At 36.6% G+C, this 25711-nt stretch overlaps 1 protein-coding gene across 18 annotated transcripts in view; it reads left to right on the top strand.

Moving 5' to 3' along the window:
* MBNL1 (muscleblind like splicing regulator 1) overlaps positions 1-25711 on the top strand; it is a 177758-nt gene that overhangs the window by 31519 nt on the left and 120528 nt on the right. The window lies entirely within an intron of this gene.

Here is a 25711-nt window from a genome sequence, read left to right as displayed (position 1 = left end):
TGATTTTTTTTTTTCTAGAGCAGAAGGTGTCAGGCTACTTTGTACTTAATAATAGCTAAGTCAGTGCCTATCTATAGGAATAGTCAATGTAGATACATGTGTGTGTTAGCATGTGCATAGATTATATACAAGGCCATGGCACTAGCTGAATGGGGATGATTTGTTTTTGCTTGTTTGAAAACGTGCTGTACCGTTGTAAAAGTATAGCAGATTTTGTCAGCTAAACTTGGATAGACTTTTTATATTAATGTTTTGACATTATGGAGTTCCTTTTTGTTGTATGAGCATATTATTTTAAGGCCAGAAGCAATGCATTTTGTGGAAAACATAACTAGAAGTAAGGTTCTGGGCTGCTACCACAGTACCCTATCAGAGGCATAAACTTTGTCGAATGTGACTTTTATAATTCAGTAGAAACGCTTGAGTAGTATTATTAATTGGATTTTTTAAGTTTCTAAAATTCTAACGTGAAGTAACTTAGCAGTTTATTTTCTGTTACCTCCTGATTATTATGTTTTTATTTGTAACAGTCTCAGCTAGGGGTGTTAAAAGTTAGCTTTTGTGGGCACCATAATGCCAGCAAGTTCACTTTAGTATATTTCGACATTCAAAAATGTCATTGGGTTCGTATTTCAGGTATCATGTTTGAAAGTGGGTCTTTTAAAAGATAGCATACATGTCTTAATTTTGATGTGCAAGGTCGACTAGAAGTGTGACGATTCCTTGGTACTCTCTACATACTTGGTTTAATGAACTGCCTTTGAATATTAATGTGCTGGTTTAATTCACTCTTTGAACCTTGGAGAGGGGAGTCGCTGTTATTTCAACATATATAGAAAAGTGAAGGTTTCATAGATCCATTTTGTCTTTTGCAAAAAGAAAAAAATAGTGCTACAGTAACCTTTCTTTAATACCATAGGGGTGAATTAACTGAAATAGTTAACATGTAAGTTAACTCATAACTCACCCCAATGTTAGGAGTTAACTTGTGAGTTAACTACTTCAGTAAATTGCTTCTTGGTCCAATGTGTGCAGCTCACTTTGCTAAAGTTTCACCAAAGACTCAAGGATATTATCTTCAAAGTAGAATATAAAAAAAGGTATTAACGACAACAAAGATACCTTACAGTGTTAGATTGTTCTTAGTGTCATAGTGCTAAAGATCAATAAGCAAAAGTTATAAATTACCACTGGGCCTTTTTTTTCCCTTTCCTTTGAAAGGCATCGATGAAGGGCACAGTGGTTGTACCTTGTGAATGTGTCTTCCTAAATTCCTGCCAACTGAATTTAGGTGTGATTAGAGACTGGGACCCATAAAATGAGGGGCAAAGGGCTAATTACACTTGTCGGTAACCAGCTGTGTCCATAAGTAACCCTGTTTTGACCCAATTACTAGTAAATCCAATTTTTAATCCCACAGACAGTTGATGGTGCACTGGTAGCTGCAAAATGAAGGACCTTAAACTTGGCTGTGACACTGAGTGGTTTCACAGAAGACCTGCTTTCACAGCGTTTGGAAACATTGTGAAACATTAAAATTCAGTTGCTATTTTTCCATCTGAAAATATTTTTTTAGTTGCTGCTCACTTGTGGCCATGGAACAGTCCCCCTTTGAGTAAAGCAGCAGCATTGCTTAATGACGTGCTGTGTGGTTAACAGGGTTCAACTGCCACATCAACATCAAGGACTTTTTTTTTAATAACAAATAATTTCAAGATTTTGAATTTACTTTTTTTTTTTTTTTTTTTTTCTTTTTGCGGTATGCGGGCCTCTCACTGTTGTGGCCTCTCCCGTTGCGGAGCACAGGCTCCGGACGCGCAGGCCCAGCGGCCATGGCTCACGGGCCCAGCCGCTCCGCGGCATATGGGATCCTCCCAGACCGGGGCACGAACCCGTATCCCCTGCATCGGCAGGCGGACTCTCAACCACTGCGCCACCAGGGAGGCCCTGAATTTACTTTTGAAAGCAGCTTGTTGTAGCAGCTAATCAGTGCAAACGTTGTCCATATTCTTTGTCTTTCTGAGAGAAACTGAAATTTAATTTATAGTGTCTAAAATGTGGTAAGATATTTTGATTTAAATAACAGGGAAAAAAATAAACACAAATTTATTTCTGGTGGAGCTTCATCCCCAGAACAACAGCTCCTTAAATGTTAGTGAATTATGTTAAGAATTAATTTAAAAAAAATTGGATGTGTAATTAAGTATTCATGTTTCAAAAAGCCATGTTTCATATATGTATGTGTGTATGTTTGTAACTAACACATGTGATTCTTTATAGAGTATTTAGAATCCCACCTTTTAGATAGTAGTCTTCCTGTGTTCAATTTTGTGGCTAAAATAGATCAAAAACATATTTTAAAACAGTTAAAGTAATTCTATGACTCATGCCTGAAGTTCTGAAATTTGGGAGCATTATGAGGTTTCCATGCCAGTAACCGCTAGATCATTTGTATTGTTTCAGAGAGTAAACGGAAGGAATTTAGAAAACTTGTAATATCCTGACTTCTTTAATAAAATGTGTTCTATATATTGCTACAATCCATAGTCCAGCCTTTTGTGAGTTCTTGAGCCCTGAGATGGAGGTAGACTGTGTAATCTACTATTTTTAGCAAGTTAGGAAAGCAAACCAAATACTCTCTGAGAGGACCCTGGGAAATGGCTGTACCCTTCAGCTGTGCTGTTTCAGACTTTGGCCAGGCTCCCAGGTGACTTAGGTTTATAGCAGACTTCTACATAGAGGCGGAGAATTCATTTCATTAAAGACAGAAGTCAAACAGTTCAAGAAAGTATTTATGTAAAATAAATCAATTGGCATACTAAAGGGAATAGGAAGAAAATCAGCTGATAGTCTTTTAGTTGCATATTGGTGATTTTAAAGTTTAAATAATCAACTTAGATGCATTTACTACGTGAAAACCTAGAATTCTGCATCACAGTAAATGTGTTGCTAAGTAAAATGAGAATATATAATAATGAGGAGTATACGTACATATGCATATACTGAAATAGAATGATAGCAGTAAGAACAAAAGATGTAATAATGAGTTATCATTTATAAATTAAACAATATTTTAAGCACTTAATTTTTCTCCCTTAATTTTGCTTTTGCACTTGTGGTCTTAATTTCCAACAGTCTAAGAGTATATTCATACTGAGAATTAAATTGCTCACAGATTATAGATTTGAGTGTTTTATTACTTCAGAAATACTGAACATTAGAAAAGGTGTTTTATTTAATGCTGGAGAGGATTTTTTTTCTTATGGCTTATGAAAGGGATACCAAAAGAGAAAAATATCAAAAGAAAAATGTCAACACTATAAGATGCTATTAGAATATTATGTTTCAGGAGTGATGATTCAGAGAGTCGTTAATGGCAAGTTACCTATTTTCTTCAGTAATAATCTCTTAACTAAAATTAAGTAGTTGATATAAAGAAAGCCTACAGGCCGTATTTTAATGTGATACCAAGTTATTTATATTATCAAAAAATAAGCTTTCATCTTGTGACCAGCAGAAAGAGACTTGCTTATTGAATTCTTCTTTTTCAAATATCCATTTATTTTTCAGGTGCTGTGGGAGGAGAAATATAACCTTTATGTTTACTATCCATTTTGCAAAAATCTAGCAAACTTTTACCTTTGAAAAGTTTAGTACCTTGCTCTCTTATCAAATTGGGCAATTTTGTCTAAGATAAATAATTGTTCATTTCACTGTTATACATGTTTGTGTATATAGATAGCCCAGCTGATCAAATTTATCATAGACACATCAGAGACCAGATTCCACTGCAAAGTGGTGTGGAATCAAGGGCATGAGCGAACACATTTAAAGTGCCTCTGAAGACTTAGCAGAATATATGAAGTAATAAAATCAGCTGTTAGAAGACACACAAATAGGTAAACATCCAGGTAAATGAGCAACTAGAAAACTCATAGTTAGTAACACAGATAAACCAAATCTCCAGATGGTTACGTGGGGATGGGTGACATAACTGGACTGAGACCATAAAGTGGTCTCAAAGTATTTACAGTTACATTTTAGAAGATCTTCCATTGTTAGCACAGTTTATCTTCAATTTAGCAGTTGCCTGTGTTGCTGCTACTCTAAGTCCCAGCATAGTCTTTCCATAATATCTTTAAAACCAGTTCAGCTGATAATCCTGACAAAATGGTGTCTGCAAATTTCAGGCTAAACATCTACTTTTGAATTAAAACTTTGATCTAGTAGGCTCCTAATTGAAATAACTTTTACCTAGAATTTCATTGTTGTTTGTTGTTTTTCTAAGGGCATCTCCCATGTGATATTAAAACTCTGACAGAGTGTTGTATGTACATATAGCTCTGTAGGTACATATTCAGTGTGTCTTTCAGTGACAGGTTGGCACAGGACTTCCTCATTTCCCCCTAATGATTTAGGAGATGAGCTATTAGCATAATTGGGTAGCATTGTGTATCATATGAAAGTTCAAATTGTATTTTCTAAGCAGAAATGCCACAACTTTGTAAAGAACATCCTGTGAATGAGCCAGGTGTAATGTCATCAACTCTGACACAAACCTTTCTTTAATGAAATTCTCAGTAGCCGCAGCTGCTTTGGTAATACTTACAACTTTATTCATTTACCTATTTGTATTCTATGGTTAGCCTTTTTTAAGAATAATATTTTTTAAAGGAGTAAAGATTTTTAAACTTTTGGACAAATTTCAAGCCGTGTTTTGAATCATGATACCTAAGGCACTAATTCTAGAACTAGTTTTTTTTTTCTTCATAAGATTATGGTACACTGCTTCTATTTTTTCTTTTTCGCATTAAACCTTGCTTCAATTTTTGTGGCAAACTAAAAACAACTTAAACCTAAAGCAATATGGCACTTACAATCGAGTTCAAACTTTAATTGTAACTCAGACTTCTAAACGTACACAGAATTCTGATTCCACACGAATGGCCTCAAAGCAATTCCATGTACAAGGCTGTTGCTGACGGCTATTACTGACTTAAAAGAGCCTATGCAGCGTGGTGTAAATCTTGTATTCAGGAAGTGTGTGACATGTGCCTGGTTCACGCGAGAGGTGAGAAATTGAATGTTTCTCAGACTCAGCACAGACACCTAGGGACCTAGTTTGGGAAGCTTATCCTGTCATTTTCCTTGCCAAGGATAAGTAGAGGATTTCAGCTATCAACATCGCTAATCTGTTACCTTTCATGCTGAGCAATGTCTCTGCCTTCCCACAGACTTAGACAAAGCTTCTTATTTTCTTACAAAGAGATCCTATTGAGCAAATTTTAAGTGTTTTTTTTTTTTTTAAACTTCAGCAGACATACATTTTGTGCTTGTAGATAAGGGAGCAATTTCTATGTTAACAAGGCCAAAAATTATGTCAGTGGAAATGGATAACTAAGTAGATGGTCTGTGATTTAGCCCTGATACTCAGAAATTTCAGTAAAAGCAACTGGAAAGGCTTGTTAGAAATACTTAGTTGCTTGAAGTATAACAGATTGTTAGACTAGTGATTTCTTGGTGAATTGTACCTTAAACAAGAATAATTCTGGTGAGGACATCTTATTCTAATATTTATTTATGATAAACAACTACAGAGTTTTTATCTTATACTGTATTTCTTTTTTTTCTTCCTGTACGCGGTCCTCCCACTGTTGTGGCCTCTCCCATTGCGGAGCACAGGCTCCGGACACACAGGCTCAGAGGCCATGGCTCATGGGCCCAGCCGCTACGCGGCATGTGGGATCTTTCCGGACCGGGGCACGAATCCGTGTCCCCTGCACCGGCAGACGGACTCTCAACCACTGCGCCACCAGGGAAGCCCTATACTGTATTTCTTATACAGAAAACATCAAATGAACATCACCTACAGCATTATTTATACTCTTCTGGCACATTTTTGAAAGATTTTCACTTTGAGATAGTTTGATTTGTTGTTAGAGATAAAACTTTCTCTATTATAAGGACTTGTGTTTTAAAAATACTGATAGTTATAATCCCTTATACATTATAATTTGATTGAAAGGCTGTCTCCTGGATACCTTTGGGCCTTGGCCGTGTCTGACCAGTGTTATTCTTCTTGTGTTATCCCTGAGTTCTTTCCAGCTTTCTAACTGCCCAGCTTCAGAACTGTTGGTTCTGATTCCTTTTTATATTTCTCTCTGGAGTCATACAGAAATGATTTAGACATTTTGTCTTTAAGGAATTACATTCAGTATTGAGTAACAGAGACAGACACCTTTGCTCCACAGCATGAGGCATAAACAAATTAAGGGTTTATATCTCAGTAGGTTGTCCAGGCCTATGTGATGACTCCACAGTCACTAGAACTTAGGTTTCTTCACCCTTAGGTCCTCGGGAACACATGACTTCCAACTATAGGTTTATTTAAAAATTGCAAGATGGCCACTGCAGTGCCAGCCACCATATCCGCATTCCAGGAAGCAAGAAGAAGCATGGGCAAAAGAGGCCACAGCCCAGCCCAATTAGGCTCCTTTTAGCAAAAGTCCTCTAAGCTTCACCCAGTGATTCATCCTGGTTTCTCATTGGCAGCAAGGATAGCTGGAAACTGTGTACTTAACTGTCACCCTGATTGAAACCATGCCTCTGGGTAGTTTAGGTAGAAGGGGGAAATGGACGTTCAGGAGGGCAGTTACTGGGATGGGAGTAAGCGAGGTTGTTTTCCCCCAAAAAAACTTGCAGAATCAAGTATCTCTCCCTGAAAAACATCTGGGTATGAGGGGAGATCACTTCTGAAGAGAAACTTGTATCTTTTTATCTTGGCAAACCTGTCCTCACTTTTCCTGTCCTCGTTAACTAGAGTTGCCTTTTTTTTTTCCTTTCAAATCATGATATATTTAGTCAATAAAATATGGCATATCACGAATGGATTGATTTTTACTAATACAGAAATAAAAAATTGCTTTCTTTATTTTTTAAATTTTCCTATTGCCAGTGCATACTTATATAAACAGTTATATATTTATAACTGGAATATAACAGGAACGTATGTCATAAAAAACAGATCTCAATGATTTCGACAAAAGAATCTGTAGTTACTCTGATGCCTATTTCTGCTGCTTCTGCAAATATACTTTATTTCCTCTGTATGAAGCAAAATAAAATGAGTTAATATTTATTGAAAATTATTTTATGCTGGTCAGTATTTTCAGTGCTTTTAATTTTTTCATAGTACTTAGTCCTCACAAAAACTCTTTGAAGAGTTACTGGTATCACTGCCATTTCTCAGATGGTCACACTGGAGTACAGAGAAGTTAAGTGATGCCCCCAAGGTCATTCACCCAGTAAAATGTGGACTCCAAGCCTGGTAACCTAATTTCACAGCCTGCACTTTTAACCACTTTCCTGTAAAACATTGCTTCTTAATTTACATATCCACATCCCAAGGATTCAGCAAAGAAAATACCTGACCAGTACTGCTTAAGAATAAAAATTAATATTTCAGGCAGATTTATAGCATAGGGCCTAAAGCAGTAAATACTCAAAACATTATATTTTAAGTCAACAAATGAATCAATGAGGGAACACAAAATAGCATCAAGAATGCTTCCACCAGGCTTCCCTGGTGGCGCAGTGGTTGAGAGTCCGCCTGCTGATGCAGGGAACGTGGGTTCGTGCCCCGGTCCGGGAAGATCCCACATGCCGCAGAGCGGCTGGGCCCGTGAGCCATGGCCGCTGAGCCTGTGCGTCCGGAGCCTGTGCTCCGTGACGGGAGAGGCCACAACAGTGAGAGGCCCACGTACCAAAAAAAAAAAGAATGCTTCCACCAACTTTCAAAGATTATATATTTATTTTAAATGTATGGCCATGTAGGAAAAACATTTTAAATTAATCATCTTAAGGAGTCACTGTATAAACTACATGGCTGTCCCCCAATGTATTAAAAAAAACATATTCCAAAGTTTTAATTGTTTAGAAAGCATTTTTCCACAGAAGCAGTGTGGTTAAGTCATTAGTCCAACCCTGGGAAGCCTAAGTAACCCATAGGATGCTTGAGTTATAGTCCAGTGCAAAGAGTACCCTGGAAACTGATTATTAATTAAACCCAGGAGGCTCCCCAGAAACATAATTGAGTACTGCCCCATCATACATCTTAAGTAATATTAGTGTCATAGGTCCCCAGCTGCTTTTGTTAAACTGTTTCGATGGGAAAAATACATTTCAAGTTTCGGTTTGGGGCTCTGGAAATTCATCTGGGCCTAATGCAGGGAAGGTAGCCTTTCCCAAACTCCCAGACGCTATCTGCAAGCTGGTGCGGGAGGTTTCCTCAGCTCCATGTTTGGGCTGCTCCTGTGCCCCAGAGCTGGCTTTCAATAGGGTAGTGGCTCAGAATCATAGGGACTAAAGACAGGGTATGGAATGAGGGGCTATGTCAAAAGCTTCCCCTGGGTGAGATGACTTTTTTGTTAATATATCTTCCAAGTAACCTTTCTTTTTTGCTAAGGTCTCAACCTGCTTCCTTTTCAAATATATAGCTTTTTTGGTTCTGAGTCTGGTCCACTGTGGAACTTCATATTGATGAACAGCTTCTTCCCATTCTCTTTCCTTTCTAAAATTATCAAAAGTGTAGCTTTGTTTTGATACCGTTTCTTTCTGATTACTAGTAGAAATGGGGAAAAATAGGTGCATAGTGAAAATATCAAACTAAGATTTTTTTGTTTTTGTTTTCTAGCCATTTTATCACAGGATATAGTCAAGGGATCAGCAATAAAGAACCAGATATGAGAAGAAAGACATTTAGGAGGTGATAGGGGGTGGGGATTTCACAATTCAAGGAGTATAACTTAAACACTTCCTGTGTCAAACTTTGGGAAGGCAGATATTAAAAACACAGCCCTCCAGGGGCAAATTGCTAACAGGGACACCAGTATATTAGGTGGTGGTGGTAGAGTTCAGAGGTGGAACTTTTCCATAGCAGTTGGAGGGTCGTTGGAAGAGAAACTTAAGAAAGAGAGAGAGAAATGTGTCTGGTGGTTTATCTTTCCGTTTTTTCCCCTCCCTTCCCTCTCACAACTACTAATTCTGAGACCACAAGTAGAAAGAGAAGAACTAGAGGGAATTCCCAATAAGAGAGTTCCCATAGCCACAGGCCACCAGGCTGGGGCAGCTCTCCCTGCCTCACCATCGGTCTCTTGGGAACCACCTATATTTTAACCCTAGATAACAATTTTAGGCTCAGAAGGATTCTTCTGATGCTCTCTCAGTTTTTTTTTTTTTAAAGACTTTTTTGATGTGGACCATTTTTAAAGGCTTTATTGAATTTGCTTCTGTTTTCTGTTTTGGTTTTTTGGCCGTGCGGCATGTGGGATCTTAGCTCCCTGACCAGGGATCGAACCCGCACCCCCTGCATTGGGTGGCGAAGTCTTAACCACTGGACCGCCAGGGAGGTCCCTGATGCTATCTGAATTTATTCAACAATATTTATATTTTAATTGCAGTTCATGTTAGATTGAGACTCACTATTTATTGAGATCCAAAAACTGTTTTCTCAAGACCCCATACGACCCCGGGCATCTTAACTTAGAATTTATCTCTCTGCATAAAATTCAGACTTGGTGTGGAGGCTTCTGGTTTTCAGAATCACTTATACTTAATTCCAGGCTATTCTCAAATAAGGCAGGAAGCATCTGCTGTTAATAGTTGACAGTAAATTACATAAAGTAAAACATGGAAAATTAAAGTTAGAAAAGCTGGGAAGCTTTTCTATCATTTTCAATTTTCTGCACAAGCACGGACATAATCAGTGTTTAGGATCTGCTCATGACGGATAAATTACATCTGTAATTCATTCTTTTCCATGTTACTGCATTCAGACGATAATTTGCTTTCAGATATCTTTGCTCATCTAATATTCTAAAATCGTTCATAGACTGAAAATAAGTCTAGTAACATCTTCCAGTCCCATAAAGCTTTTATAACTAAACAGTGTTAGCTTACCAAATGGGCCAAGTTAAAAAAAAAAAAAAAAAGGTTTTAGAGAAAAACAGAGCCAAATTTATCATGCCCAAAATAAGATTCCTCTTTGGTAGACGACATTGCTTTTCATAAAACAATTCTTTAAGGGAGGCAACTGAGAAATGAACCATGAAAAACGAAATAACTAAAGAATTCATTTATTTATAAAGAATCCTGTTAAGAGAGATCTGTGTTCTGAATGGACTTTCATCACATTATCTCATATCTCTTCGTGGCTAAGTGGAAACTAATGAAATCTAAATCTAGCCATGAGAAAAGATTATCATCATGATTTTATTTATTAAATTTTTTTCACTATTATGAAATTTTACTGCCAGATATTGCCTTCCATGAATTATAACACAGTAATAAATTGAAGACAAATGTACACATAAGAATACCCAATATGTAAAAGAACACTCCCAAAACCAAAACAAACTCATCTTAAACTCAGATAAACTATAAGTCATATCCACATTGAAGAAGAGTCATCTACATTGCAAGTGTTTGCATGATGGAGTCTATTTAAGTAGCTTCCCCCCAACCTTTATATGTAACATACATATAGTGGGTTAAGTATGCATGGTGAGAACTGCAAAATTATTATTATTTTTTCGAATCTTTATTGGTTACTTTTGGCTTCTGTGTTGGCTTCTGTGTTTCCCGTAGGGATGAATAATGCTGGAGGAGAGATTTTCACCCCAAACACATATTTTTATACTGAATGGTTAGGAATTTAAAAAATGGCAAACCAAAGTATTTGCCACCTCTGCATCTCAATTAATGGAAAGTAATCCATTCTTCCTCCCCTTTTCATCATTTATTACATGCTGTGTACCAGACATTGCAATAGGCAGTGGGTGAATAACACACAGAACCTGTTAGGTTGTTGATAGACTACAGCTTCTGAGAAGTATAATGAAGATTAAAATGATCATAGAATAATAAAACATTGTTTTAACTCTTCTATTCTTTAATATTAAAATGTCCCAGTGGAACACAAATTTGCCCACGTAAAATGTAAGTAGGCATTAAATGTCCTTGTGTATGTCTGAGAGGTTTGTCATGAAAAACTTGGAAACCATTAAGTAGTCAGTGTGGGAAGAGCAGATGAATTTCAACTCTGGTTATGTGTACTGCTAGAGAAACTGTGTGCTTGTATTAGTAGAGTGTGTTTACATGGTAAAAGATTTATACTAGACCCATCATATTCCAAAATTTAGCAAGATAAACCTGAATCAGATTGATTTTTAGGTAACACATAGAAATGGTTAATTTTACTCCCCTGCTTTGATCATCATCTGTTGATTATATAAAATGATGAGGCTCAGAATGATTAAGTAACCTATACAAGTTTGCATTGCCAGGAAGTGATCAAACTGGGATTCAATACAGGCAGCCTGTCTTTACAGCCTGTGTTTCAACCTTTAGAGCCTATGCTCTGAGTTTAACTTGTTTAAGCTGACAAAGTGTTATGAAGCACTACACAGTGATCTTACGCATACAAAAATATAGTGTTAATTATTAGTGAGTCTGCATATTAGAGTGACAGACATACTTAGGCATATTTGTTGAGTCACTGTAATTGCCTGAATTTAAGACAACTATACTTTTTTTTTTTTCTCGGTACGCGGGCCTCTCACTGCTGTGGCCTCTCCCGTCGCGGAGCACAGGCTCTGGACACGCAGGCCCAGCGGCTCACGGGCCCAGCCACTCCGCGGCATGTGGGATCCTCCCGGACCGGGGCACGAACCCGTGTCCCCTGCATCAGCAGGCGGACTCTCAACCACTGCACCACCAGGGAAGCCCAACAACTATACTTTTTAAAACATGATCACTCACACTTTTTCTTAATTCAGAAAAACATCCCTGAATAATCACTAATAAGGTTTTTTTAAAAATTTAAAATGGAAAATTTATACTAAATTTTAACTAGAAGTTTGATAATATAAAGAATCTAAAACTTAGGTCAGGAAGAATTTTGAAAGTCATGCCAGACTGGGAACAGCATAGAAAATCAGAATAATAGGCTGTTCTGAGAAAAAAACAAATAAGAGTTTCAGTATTCTAAGACAAAGCTTGGAAGTGAAGTATGGGGCACCAGATAAGGAGGTTTTCATTACATAATTATCCTTATGATTTTTTCTTTGTATAAAATAGAATATCCTTTCTTATTCAAGGAAGTAGTATAATTGATATTCTTCTAATGCATAGAACCATGAGGCTTTTTTTTTTTTTTAATGGGTGAGAGTTCCTTCATATTTCATGAGTTTCACTGGGCATTTATAATAATATTGGAAACAAAAAACTGTGCTTAAGCCTTTCTAAGTCTTTGTGAGTTATACTATATGAAATTAAAATCTAGATTAAAGCATTTACCCACCTCTTTGACAATGATTTATATAATACGTCTTCCTATTGTATGTCACACTTAAGTATTTATGCTAACTTTTAAGATTGTATTTTAAAAATTAGCTAGGAATAATATTTTAGTAGGTAATTTAATTCTTTGTATATTTGTATAGTACTTATCTTTAGTAAGAGGGAAGTTTTTTTCACATGAATATTTAATTTTAAAATAGCTTATGACATTGTTTTTAAGACTTTTGTGTTATTTGTAATTGGAATAAAAATGACTAAATATAAGAATCACTGTTTGCATTTTGTTCATGATATGACAAAAAGAGCATGTTTGCTCTCAGAAAAACATGGATTTAAGGACGTCAAATTCCTGGGCTTACCAGGTATTTAGTAAATATTAGTTTAAATTGGACTTTTAAAAGAGGTATCCAAATATTAGTGTTCATTATATGACTTAAAATGCTCTATGAGAAACATATAATTATCCTCACAGAGCTTTTCATTTGGACAAATGCTGGCTTGGACAAAAGGGAAAAGAAAACCTTTAACATCAATAGCTAGTGTTACAAGGATACTTTCCTTAAACGATTAGAAACTCAGTGCCTTTTGGCCATTTTCTTGAATGCATCAGTTTAGTCAAACAGCCAGTTAGAAATGTTGTTAACAAAATTGTTTTTGATATATAAACTCAAACTTGGTATGGAAGTAAAACTTATTTTGTGTTCAGAACCAAATTGATCACAGGGAAAGGTGAGTATACCAGAATGCTGGTATTCCTCGTCCTTTGATTTCATTTCTCTGGGCATTTTCTTCATTAGTTTGCTTTAGCTATAGTTTTGCTTTTTTTTCCCTCTTGGTGTTTTCTGAGTGTCTAGATTAGCCTCTTTGCTCTTTTCCTTGGGATGAAATTTACAATATAATATTATTTTATAGCAAATATATGGGTTCCAGGAGTAACGAGAATGTAGCCACTGATGGTTTTCACTTAGTCCCAATGCTACCTTGGAGTTTTTACTCAAAGTAGCATCTGCAGAGTAATTGCAAAAAGCCATATTCAAAAATGTGTGAATAAAAAACTTTTCATGGCAAAGAGTAAGACCTGGTTAAGAGCCAAAACCATGAATGCAGCTTGATATGGGTTTGATTCTATCAGTCACTTCCTAGTCACTTTGCCTCCCGAAGTCTCAGTTTCCTTCTCCATAAAATGAGACTAATGATACCTGCTTTGAATGTTTGTGAGGATTCAGTGAGATCATTTCCATAATATAGGTCATTCCATGCAACATCTCTCTCAGTGTAAACACTTCATACCTAGTAGCTAGCTGTTTGTGGTGTTCTTGTCTGAATGCTGGAATTCAGTCTAAGGCATCTTCCCCTTAAGAGAAGAACTTTCCTTATGTCAGAAGAAATGTCGCATTATTTTGCATACTGTACTACAGGTATTTATCCATTATTTAATTTAAAGATTTAAAAATGACGTTTTTCTGCATTATCACATACTAGCTTATTCATTTACCTGTTATCAAGAGAAAACATCTCTTAACCTCTAGCATGTGTACCACTTGACTTTAAGCTCACTGGGGTAGTATTAATAAAATAAGTCAGTATTTATATCATTGTCTGTGCCTAAAAACCCATTTCATAAATGCAGTTATCCATGATTGGAAAAGTGGTTGTAACCATCTGTTCCAAATTTAATTACATTTAGAACTAATGCCTCTTTAGCTCTGTGTTGGCCTAAAATAAGTAATTCACATTTGATATTTCAAATAGTATATTTTATGTAAATTTCTTCCTAAAAGACTCACCTAGGACTTTGTTTCAAAAATAAAATTAATGTTTATTCAGTAAAGTACCTTCACAGACAAGAAGGTTAGATATTAAAGTCTATTTTTTCATGATTTGCACTATCCCTACTTTGTTCTTTTTATACCTGTATAAACTTATTTAGTTGGTAAAATATCTACCACTTAACTTCCTCAAAGGTGTAAAGGGGCATCCAAGTCCAAGATATTCCATTTATCACATCCTCATTTTCCCCCCTTTCATATTACCCAGAATTGATAGGAATCCAATTCTAGCCCAGTAAAATGGTCTCTTTTGCTTCAAGATATTTAAAGATGCTGGCCTAATTCACAAGCTTGAGACTTCTTTATTTTAGTTAGAAATGAGAGTATATACTTTTTGCAGCAAATGGGGAAAAATGCCCCAGCTCCCTGATTTTATTGTCTTTTCAGGGCTAGTATAGCCTAGTAGTTTCCTGTGGCTAGCTCTGGGTTTTCCTTTGCAGTTGTGTATAAATTTTGTTATATTCTTATTCTGAATATGAGTTATGCGCTTACTATTTTATTTATTGAGCCATGCCACTGCCTTCTTGTTAAGGCTATTGATTATTGCTCATTCTATTCTGCTGTGTATTGATTTAGTATGTGGCAATGAGTTAATTATATTACTTGATGTTGAAAGAGGATCACGTGTTTGAAGGAGATGCTTGTAGCCTGTTTAACTGAGTTGGCTATTTAGGCTTTTAACATGTTGCGAAACAGTTAGGAGAAAGTACAGGAGGACCTCTGAAGGCAGGAAACATAAAATTTGTTTTTAGCATTTTAAAAAATTATTTACTTATTTATTTATTGGTTGCGTTGGGTCTTCATTGCTGCATGCGGGCTTTCTCTACTTGCCACGAATGAGGGCTACTCTTCGTCGCGGTGCGTGGGCTTCTCATTGCGGTGGCTTCTCTTGTTGCGGAGCACGGGCTCTAGGTGCGTAGGCTCAGTAGTTGTGGCGCGCGGGCTCAGTAGTTGTGGCGCGCGGGCTCTAGAGCGCAGGCTCAGTAGTTGTGGCGCACGGGCCTAGCTGCTCCGCGGCATGTGGGATCTTCCCGGACCAGGGATTGAACCCGTGTCCCCTGCATTGGCAGGTGGATTCTTAACCACTGCGCCACCAGGGAAGTCCCTTCAACATTTTAGAAGATGCCAAAAATTGTGCAGTAAGTCCTTCCTGGCATTAAATGGTCAATCGATATTTAGTTAGCAGATGTGTAAAAGCTGGGATTTCCCCCGTCTATTTCGCTTAAAAATCAAGGGAGCTAACACCCTTAGATGCTCACATTTTATGGAGAAAAAGTCACTTCTTTTTAAGAATGGTTTCCTATTGAAATCACATGTTATTGGATATATGTGGAAATAGCAAGTGGGATGTGTATGTGTGTGTAGGTGCTCACATTTTGGGGATATTGCAGAGACAGGAAATTAAGTTAAATGATTAAGCTGGGAATCAAATGAGTTCTTTTTATCTACTCTTTTGTTTCTTAGCTAAAAATATTTTTTCACATAAACAATAACATTTAAGGTAGGGCTGATATTTACTTATTTTGTTTGACATTGTTTGAATTTTCCAAACTTTAGACAATCTATACTTAATGTGAAAAAAAATTAACCTTCAGAATGAGATCATGGTACCATGGTCCTCTAATGAATGTTACCTTTTGTTTTAGCGGCTCAGTTGGCTCTAATCCATGGAAAAGTTTTTATTTCCCATCAGATCCAAGATAGGAGCCAAACCAAAGTTAAAGAAACATTTTCCAGCAGACAAGTTTCTACAGATAACATCAGCAGTCAAAGAGCATGCACTTGTGTGTTCTCTCTCTCTCTCCCTCCCCCCCCTTATGGAAATATTAGATTGGAAAAAAAATACTAAAATACTGATAATGATAATAACTTTCAGGTTAATAAAGGTGCTCCTTATTAATCCTTCCCAGTCACAGTATGGCCTCAAATTTTAAATCTGTTTACTTTTTCAAAACGTGTTTGCTTCAGGATGACCGAAGGAGGACTGCTTTCTCCCTGTGTTAATACCTTGCAGGGCTCTTTGATCTATAACCTTTTGCCACCTCTGGTTTATTTGCCTAGCATATGATTTTTGAAAAATGAGGGAACATAAACAATTATGACTGGCTTTTTGGAAATGCCTATTAAAAACCCTGTCCTCAAAGGACCTGCCGGTTTGGAACTTTAACTGTAGAAATGTGAAAGCTCAGCATTGAAAGTAGAGAGTGTGTAAGAGATGGTGCCAGTTGGATCATTTTGCTACAAATACCTGCTAGACTCAAACCTTTCCCTTGCTTAGTGATCCGCCATACTAACAGTAGGACCCACTTAATTCCATGTGAGTCAACAGCTTACGTGGCATGCCTGCTGTGCGCCAGAGAGCATCTCAGGTGCTCTTCCAGGCTTTCTGCGCAAAGCAAAAAAAGACCTGGCAGGTATATTCTTTCCCTACCCCTACCACTTGCCCCACCACCTAGACCTACTCGGTTGGAATCTCTAAACCAAGAGACGTGGCCAGGTATATATTTTCAAAAGCTGTAGTCTCCTGGTTAACAACCATTCTTTGAATACTGCTGAGAGGTGCAGGGAAGGTAGTATTTTTGCCATGACTTCTCAATCCATATAGAAGGTGGATTTTTCTCCCGAGGATAAAACCATCTGGAAATCTTCATGTGCTCCAGACTCCCCATATAGAGCTGACTTTGCTTTTTGATTAGCACCGTCGATAAATTTGAAAACACGACTTAAAAAAAAATGAAATAACCTTCTCACCTACTTAATTTCTTATTCATAGTTAGAAGGTAGAGTGGAGTCACTCTGTTTCGTTAATGTCCCTGCTAGCTTTCAGATTCAAAAATATTTTTTTCTCTCTAAATAACACTCGCTATGACTTCTGTTCCCTAAAAAAAATGGATTGTAATTAGCAGGGTTCCTTTTTGCTACGTATCTTCCATTTTGCTATATCTCCTCTATTAATTATAATAAAATAGATAGTTGGTAAAAGAATAAATGTTACTTTTAAGATTCTTATAATGCATATCAACAAATGTGGAGTTCCAGTGATGACCTCATAATTATTTTTGTAAAGAATTTCATACTTTGCATATTTTATTTCATCTCATTATCTCCAAGTAACTGCAAATAGAGTAATCTCCAAATAATTCTAATATCTTCTCTTTGAATTTCTGATCGATCATGGATTTAAATGAACGAAACTTTTCTTGCATTAGGGGCAGCCTCAGGCACAGCAAATGATTAGACTAGCCTGGGTGGATATAGTTTTGTAAGCTATCAATACCTGAAAGTGATGCTAAAACTCCAGATGCCGTTACTTTAGAACTTCATGCATAAATTGTATGTGTTGTTCTAGGAAACAGGGAAAACTGATGGTCAGCCTTAGCCTGTAGTATATTTTGACAGCATGAATGAGTCAAGCAAGCAATTTTCCAGACTGTTTAGTAGTACAAAGGAAAGGGCTTCTAAGGAAGTCATTCTTATGACTAGCTGAAAAATATTTTCCTTAGTAACTGTTATAGAGAAAAACAGGTCACTGTTGGAAGAAAAATGAAATCTCAAGTTACCAGCATTCTGGAAGTGATTTGATCACTAAGATGTGTTTATCTTATGACAAACCTCCTTAAAAGGATACTGTTCCATACATTTCCAATTATTTAATGAATGTTGGTCTTGAAATTCGACAGGAAATTATTTAACACCATTACACACTTTAACTCCATCACCTTGGCAGCATGTTGGCCATTCTTTTTTTGAACTGTTGTCTTTTTTTAAAAATTCCATTAGCACATATAAAACTGTGTCATCATAAACTTAAAGATTCAATGTTTTAAGTTTATCAGGTTGCTTCAAATGTATTCCACTGTGTGGTTCTAAACTGCATTTGAATGAAAATAGGACTTGATCGATGGAAAATCATTTGTTTGTGGATTTACAGATTCTATTCCAGGTGGTTGGAAAAGATGCATTGTCCAGCAGCAACTTCTCTGCCAGTGACAGTGGCTCAGTGTGAGCTTGATGGATTCCAACTACTGGGTTTATCATTACTGCATAGAGCTTTGGAAGGACAGGCTGCAAATCTCATTTCTAAGCCATGAGTAGCTATTATGTCAATTTGAAGAATAGAAATAAAATCAATACAGCTTTAAAAAAAAAAAAAGACACTCTATGGTCATTCACAGATGGTTGCCAGCTTTCAAATTGTAATATCCTGGCTAGTTAAGTACCCTTGATTATTATGATTTTTCAGTATCAGGTTAATATTTAAAATTTGGAATATAACCTTTTTTTTGTGGTACGCGGGCCTCTCACTGTTGTGGCCTCTCCCGTTGCGAAGCACAGGCTCCGAACGCGCAGGCTCAGCGGCCATGGCTCACGGGCCCAGCCGCTACGCGGCATGTGGGATCTTCCCGGACCGGGGCACGAACCCGTGTCCCCTGCATCGGCAGGCGGACTCTCAACCACTCCACCACCAGGGAAGCCCTAGCCAATTGATTTTTATAGAATCCTTTTTTTTTTTTGGCTAAACTTGCATCTGAAGTCAACCTGTGGTTGCAGTTGACAGATGAGTTATTAGTTCTCACTCTGTGCTCTTACTCCTAAGAGGCCCTCATTATACAGTGATTATCAGATGAGACATACTTCATGAATAACTTTTCTTCTCTACATTTTCCTACCATTTTATGTATTACAGAATAAATCACATTATACCTGATTTTATAGTTCATTTTTCATGTTTCTTTTCCCCACTATTTTATAAGCTCCTTAAGAACGGGAGGCTTACATTCATCACCTCTCTATGTATGGTGTTTTGAATGTCCTTGGCATTCAGTGTTCATTGAATTGAAAGCAATGTTTCTTCCTGACCATGATCGATAATTGTGAGCAGATTTCATGTGCTTTCAAATTTGTTAGAGAATTTTTTTTCATGTAATAGGACATTTGTTGGATAGTGACATATAAATAGTCTTAAACTATTTCTCTAAGGCATCCAGCACCCTTCATTTATAGTAGGACTCATCCAGTTAAATTGCTCTGACACTGTGATGGACTATTTATGTCCTATTGATGGAAATCTCTGGAATAGGCCTTTATTTGCTCTCCTGCCATGTTTTGTATGTTATCTTGTGCAGGCAGCACATAGGGACCTGGTCAGGCTTCCTGATAACAGTGGCTGTATAGATAGCCCATGTCTCAGAGGGGAGTGATAATTGGTCGGGGCAGTGGCACAATACACAGTTATTTTTGTAACAATAGTAACTCACTGTTAGTAAGAGTGCTTTGTTGGGAAAGTATCACGCTTAGGTAGAAGGGTATTTATTCTTCAAAGGTTGAATGGGGAGAAGCAATACTACCAGGATAGCAACATCATTGGTGTTTTGTTTTTCCTTTTTCTTTCACTCTGCTGAGAATATTGAGAAAAACATTGATTAGCGTTGCTGTTTATTGTGAGGGGAACATTCTGGGATCCAGACTGCAACTATAACTACTGTTGTTTTTATTGTAGAACTAATAACAGTAACAAAGACACAGGTCATTTGTCGGGAGATCATGTATCTCTGTTGCACTTAAATTTCTCCACACTCCAATGTTAGGGAAAAAATTTTTTTTGACTTCCCAGTGTGAAACCTGTACAGTGTTGCATATCTTAAACCTGAAGAAGAAAAGAGAGTCCAAGCTTCCAAAAAGTATAAATGCCTAGGCCCTACCACTTATTAACTTGCTCATTATTTCTTCCCTCTAACAGTTCTTTTAGGAGCTGTGTGACGAGCTATTTAAAAAAAAGTTCTAGAGAGTCAAAAACCATCCAGATTATGTTGATGCCAGTAGTCCTAGCAATTAAGTGTTTGACTGAGGAGAAACCTACATTTATCCACTTTGAAGAGGATCATCAGGAGGGATTAAAAATTTAGTACTTCAGGCTCATTTAGGGTTAGAGTGGAGTAATTATGTAGCTGGTAACAAATGCTACAGTCTCCACTTAAACAGTGACTTCTTGAGACTTAGTGGCCCTCTTCAAGGAGGTTCACAATTTGTAAATGTTGTCTACTTGGAGACTAAGTTCTCACCCATTATTTTAGATTTCGCATGCTTTTCTGCAAAGTGTGCTTTCACGGAAGGTAAGGCCTTGATAATAATCTTAAAGAGATACGGGCTCTGTAGAGTATCTTCCCGTGGCATAAGCAATACTTACTGGCTTCATCAGTGCGCCTCTTCATGTGGTGCTCAAAAGAGAACACCTTTGTACTACATTTACTGTATTTGTTGATGATTATGAGACTAGTTTGATTTCCTAATCTTGCAAGTTGGGAAGTAATTAAAATGCTCAAGAGACAGCCGATTGAGCCTGGTGTGCCATGCTTCATCACCAAAACATTAAGTAGCTTTTTTTTTTTTTTAAATCAGTAAATCTGTATTTCTGTATTTCAAGTCTTGCTTCTTATTTGTGTAACACACAGTAACATGTTAATTTCACAAGAACACATAGTTGGATCTACTTTTAAACTAATTGGAAGAGATGGTGATATTTGTTTTATCTTGAGATTTTTTTTTTTTTTTTTTTGTAAATCTGGACAGATCAGATTTCACCAGGAACCAGTATCTCCAGGAACAATCGCTTAATCCCTAACTTAAAGCCTATTCATTCTGGTTTTAGGTATGATTCTAATAAGCCAGGTAGTATTACCATAGCACAGAAATATGAAAACGCACACATTACTTCCTAGGTGATTTTACTGCATAAAAATGCAGTGACAGGCGAGATACATTAGAACTCTGTCATACTCCTAAAATAGATAGACCATTGTAGTTAGGTTTTGATCTCCACATCCTCTGTCTGGAAGCTTTTTGAAAGCGGAGACTATTCCTTGGTTATTAGAATCTTCAGTGCCTACCCATAGGCCTGACACATGGTCAGCTTCCAATAAATTTTACTTTACTTGCATTGACTTTAAAATAGGACGAAATGCAGAATAGCAGCTGAACTAGTAGCTCCTGACTCATGCCATAACCTTCCTTGTCCCACCCTTTAGATTCAAAAAACAATTACACTAATTATAGTCATTACAGTTGTAAATTAGACCACACATTGCATTAAAAATTGACACAGTCACCTCTTTGAATGGAAATGAAAACTAGCATTCATTCAAGGAAATGAAAACTAGCATTGTATGTAGAACACTAAAATCACTTGACTTGAATTTTCACTTCTCAACTAATTGTGATATCACAAAGATAAAAATATACACCCGTAGTCTCATCCCAGTCTCCTAACTGGGCTGAAAAATGTCAATTTAGTTAAGTAACAAAATTGGTTATTGGAGTTGTTTTATGTACTAGGTAACAGTGTTGCTGATTGATTTTTTTCATTTTTAATCATTTATTCTGTGAATTTTTCTCCCCTAAGGCAGTGGACTGAAAAAGTGACATTTTTCTGCTGTTGATAAGCATTATGAGTAGAAATCAATAGTTAAATTGACCCAATAAAAGATGCCTGGGACCTACTATTGAGACAAGAAGAACATCAGAAAGCAACCTATATAGACTCTAACAAGGCTCAGAAGCATCTTTTGCCTTTGTTTTGCATATGTATTAAATAGCAAAAGACAGTACTAATGAATTGCAGTTTTTTCTAGGGAGTCTATTTAAGTCAGGATTCCATGAACTAATAGATAGGCTGTGGATTCATAAGAGCCAGGTTCAGTAACATGCCACATGCCAAAAAAAGGGGACATACTGGTTTAAGGTTGGTAGACCTCTAAACAAATTTGTGTAGAATTTATCTTTTTAGCTTTGCTAATCACCAGCTGCTTTTCTTTAGCATTATATTTGCATTCTGTGTGAAAAAGAGATTTTATATTTCATTTATAATTTATCTAGGTATATTTATTTATTGGACACTTGTTAAATGATAAAGGAACTTTATAAGGAGATAGGATCAATATATAAACATTAATAATTCTAACTCCCTTTTATATAAATATAAAATTCATCTAACTATGCTTATTTAGTCAATGCTTTGTTCAATAGATAACCTAAAGGAATGTTTTCAAAGCAGTGGTGTACATACACTAATATTAGTCATTTGGACTCCCTTTTATACACATATCTGTGTATAGAAATATCTATCTGGATCTAGATCTAGATCTGTGAGTGACTGGCTTTTTTCCTCCTTCCTTATCAGTATCATTCAACCCCTTTTATATGATAGGTAGGTTGCAAGGCACAGGGTATGCAAAACTAATCCCCCGCCCCTCCTTTTGGTTGCAATGACTGTTGCTGACCCAAATCAAATAGTTTCCTTAAACTGTGCTTTCATTTTTCCACTTCTCTAGTTAGAAATAAATCCTCTTGTGTGCTCCCTGAGGGAGGAATAGTTTAGCAGGGAATCACTTACTAATTACTGTTCATTAATCACATAGAAAGAATACTTTTTTTAATGTCAACTCTGTCATTCATATAAAATGTATGTTTCCTTGAGGAACCTCTATGAATTACTTGTTCATCCTCTTTGCCTTTCATATATTTCATTATACTCCTTAGGAGCTCAATAATTTCAAACATAAATTGTCTATTCCTTATATACAAGAGTCCTGTAAATAACAGAGATAGCAGTGGCACCTTTTCTTTGATTTACTTGTTATCTCCTGGTCATATGATTAGCCTGTTAATTTAACTCTCTACCTGTACAGCTTGTTGAAAGCTGCAGCCAATGGAGTGCTGGGACTGGCTTACATAAGACCTGTTCCCAACTCCAGGTTAAGTGATGTCGTATTGGCAGCTTAAAATTGGCCATGGTAGGAGGATTTACACTGTGGAAATTGGCAAATGCTACAATGCCCTCCCCAGAGAGCTACTTCTTAAACACTTAGCAGCACCCACTGTTTATAGAATTGTCTCTTCTTTTTTAAAAAATTGTTTGACCATATGGAATATCCATGTAGAATTTTATTTCCAGATATTTTCTTTCTCTGCTGTTTTATTTATTTCCAGATTTTTTCTTTCTATACCACTTGCCAGTTGAGTGACTGGGCAGGTTACTTAGCCTTTCTGTGCCCCAGTGTCCTTATCTGTATGAGGGGGGGGATAGTAATAGTACCCACCCTGGGATTGATGTGAGGTTGAGTAAGAAGTACACTTATCTCAGTATATTAGCAAAATGCCTGATGTACAATGAGCACTCAAGTAGTGTTACCATTTATCTCTCTGTACTTTAATTAATAGATATTTATTGATCCCTTACTAAGTACTTCGCATTTTTCTGAGTCCAGTGGGTCATTGATTGAGACTCAGTGCCTCTAACAATGAGTGTTAGCCATAGTGCCCTGTGGTAAAAGCCTCCCTCTTTTGCTCTTCCAACCGAATGTCCTCTATCTTTGTTTGTGTTGTTGTTGTTGTTTCTTTCTGCTGAGAACTCTTTTCTTCCTATATGAGTTTTGCAGACTTTTTTCATATTTAGATTTAGTTTAGACATGACCTCCTCTAGGAAGCTTCTCCTCACCCCAGCCCTGGCCATGCTATTGTCCTGCCTTCTCGTTTCTGTAATGCACCCAATTCATATCTCTATAACTGTCTTTGGCACATTAATCATAATTATGCATCTCCCTCCCTCTCTGGATTTGAGTCCATGGCCTGTGACTTACCACCTTTGTGTTCTCGTCATTTAGTGAAATACTTGTTACATAGTAGACCCCATAGAAGAAGATCACATGGTTGTTGGTTGAAGGAATAAGCTAGAGACTTTGCTCATAAAGACCTTATTACTTGGTTGAAAAGAGATGATAATATACACGTGTGACATGAAGGTGAACAAGGAAGCATTTTCATAATATATCTATATTTGTATAGATATAAATTAAGTTTACAAGTTATTTTCATATATATATTATCTTGAAGTAGGAAAGATCATTTTTTTCCCTGTTACAGATACAGATATTTATGTTCACAGATATAAATGAATTGAGTTAGGTCAGCCAGATCAGATTTTAAGAAGCAAAGCCTAGCTTGTCAACCAGGTTTTGTGACTCTGAGTTAAAAATATAAGAGAAAGTTTGGTTATTCTTCTAGACAGTAACAACTCGTTCTCTTTTGCTTTCCTTTTTTTTTTTTTTTGTTGCTTTTAAAAATTATTGTGGTAATTTTTAAACATACACAAAATTAGAGAAACACTGTAACAACTTCTGTGTATGTATCAATCTGCATTTTCTATGGATGTATCCATGTGAACATTCTGTGAACATTTTGTCCATCTTGTTTCATGTATTACTTTCCACATACCTTTTGTTCCTGATGTATTTTAAAGCAAATCTCAGACATCCTGTCCTATCAGTTTACTTGTATGTATGTAGGAACTTTATGTGTTAAGAACTTGTTTTAAATATAACTTGTTTTAAATATAACTCTATTTCCAAATCTATCAGTATCGACAATAATTTCATTATATCACTTTTTTTGTTTTTTTATATCTGAATTTTATTTTATTTTCTTATACAGCAGGCTCTTATTAGTCATCCATTTTATACACATCAGTGTATACATGTCAATCCCAATCTCCCAATTCATCCCATCCCCCCCACCCTCCCTGCCGCTTTCCCCCTTGGTGTCCATACGTCGTTTGTTCTCTACATCTGTGTCTCTGTTTCTGCCCTGCAAACTGGTTCATCTGTACCATTTTTCTAGGTTCCACATATATGCATTAATATACAATATTTGTTTTTCTCTTTCTGACTTACTTCACTCTGTATGACAGTCTCTAGGTCCATCCACGTCTGTACAAATGACCCAATTTCGTTCCTTTTTATGGCTGAGTAATATTCCATTGTATATATGTACCGCATCTTCTTTATCCATTTGTCTGTCGATGGGCATTTCGGTTGCTTCCACGACCCGGCTATTGTAAACAGTGCTGCAGTGAACATTGGGGTGCATGTGTCTTTTTGAATTATGGTTTTCTCTGGGTATATGCCCAGTAGTGGGATTGCTGGGTCATATGGTCATTATATCACTTAATTCCCACTTTACATTCAACTTTTCCCAGTTGTCACAGCACATCTTTTTTACAGGTAGATTGCTCAAATGAGCATCTAAATAAAATTGTCAGATGTGCATCTAAACAACATCTATTTGGATTTTATGTCTTTTAAGATTCTTTTAATCTATGATAATTCCTGCTTCTTCCCCACTCCCCCACCCCATGTCTTTATTAGTTGAAAAAATCAGGTCATTGTCCTGGAGAACATCTGAGATTCTGAATTTAGCTAATTGCTTCCCTATGGTATTATTTGGTTTGTTCCTCTATCACCCTTATTTTCTGTAGACAAGAAATTAAAGCTAGAATTGAGTTTAATTTTAGTGCTACTTACTGTTATTTGGTGAGAATACTTCCCAGATGGTGCTGTGTACTTTCAATTGCATCCCATAAGGAGGGAATAATTTCATTTCTCTCCACTTCTAATGATGCTGAAATCTATCAGTAAGTTCAGGTGAGCCTGAGCCAATTCCTATAAAATTCTCCATCAAAATTGGATCCAGTG

Source organism: Mesoplodon bidens (genome assembly GCF_964165515.1).
Source record: "Mesoplodon bidens genome assembly, chromosome: 5".
In the NCBI taxonomy this organism is placed as follows: Eukaryota; Metazoa; Chordata; class Mammalia; order Artiodactyla; family Ziphiidae; genus Mesoplodon; species Mesoplodon bidens.
The sequence above is the reverse complement of the archived record's forward strand: the minus strand, read 5'-3'. Positions and strand labels throughout refer to the sequence as shown.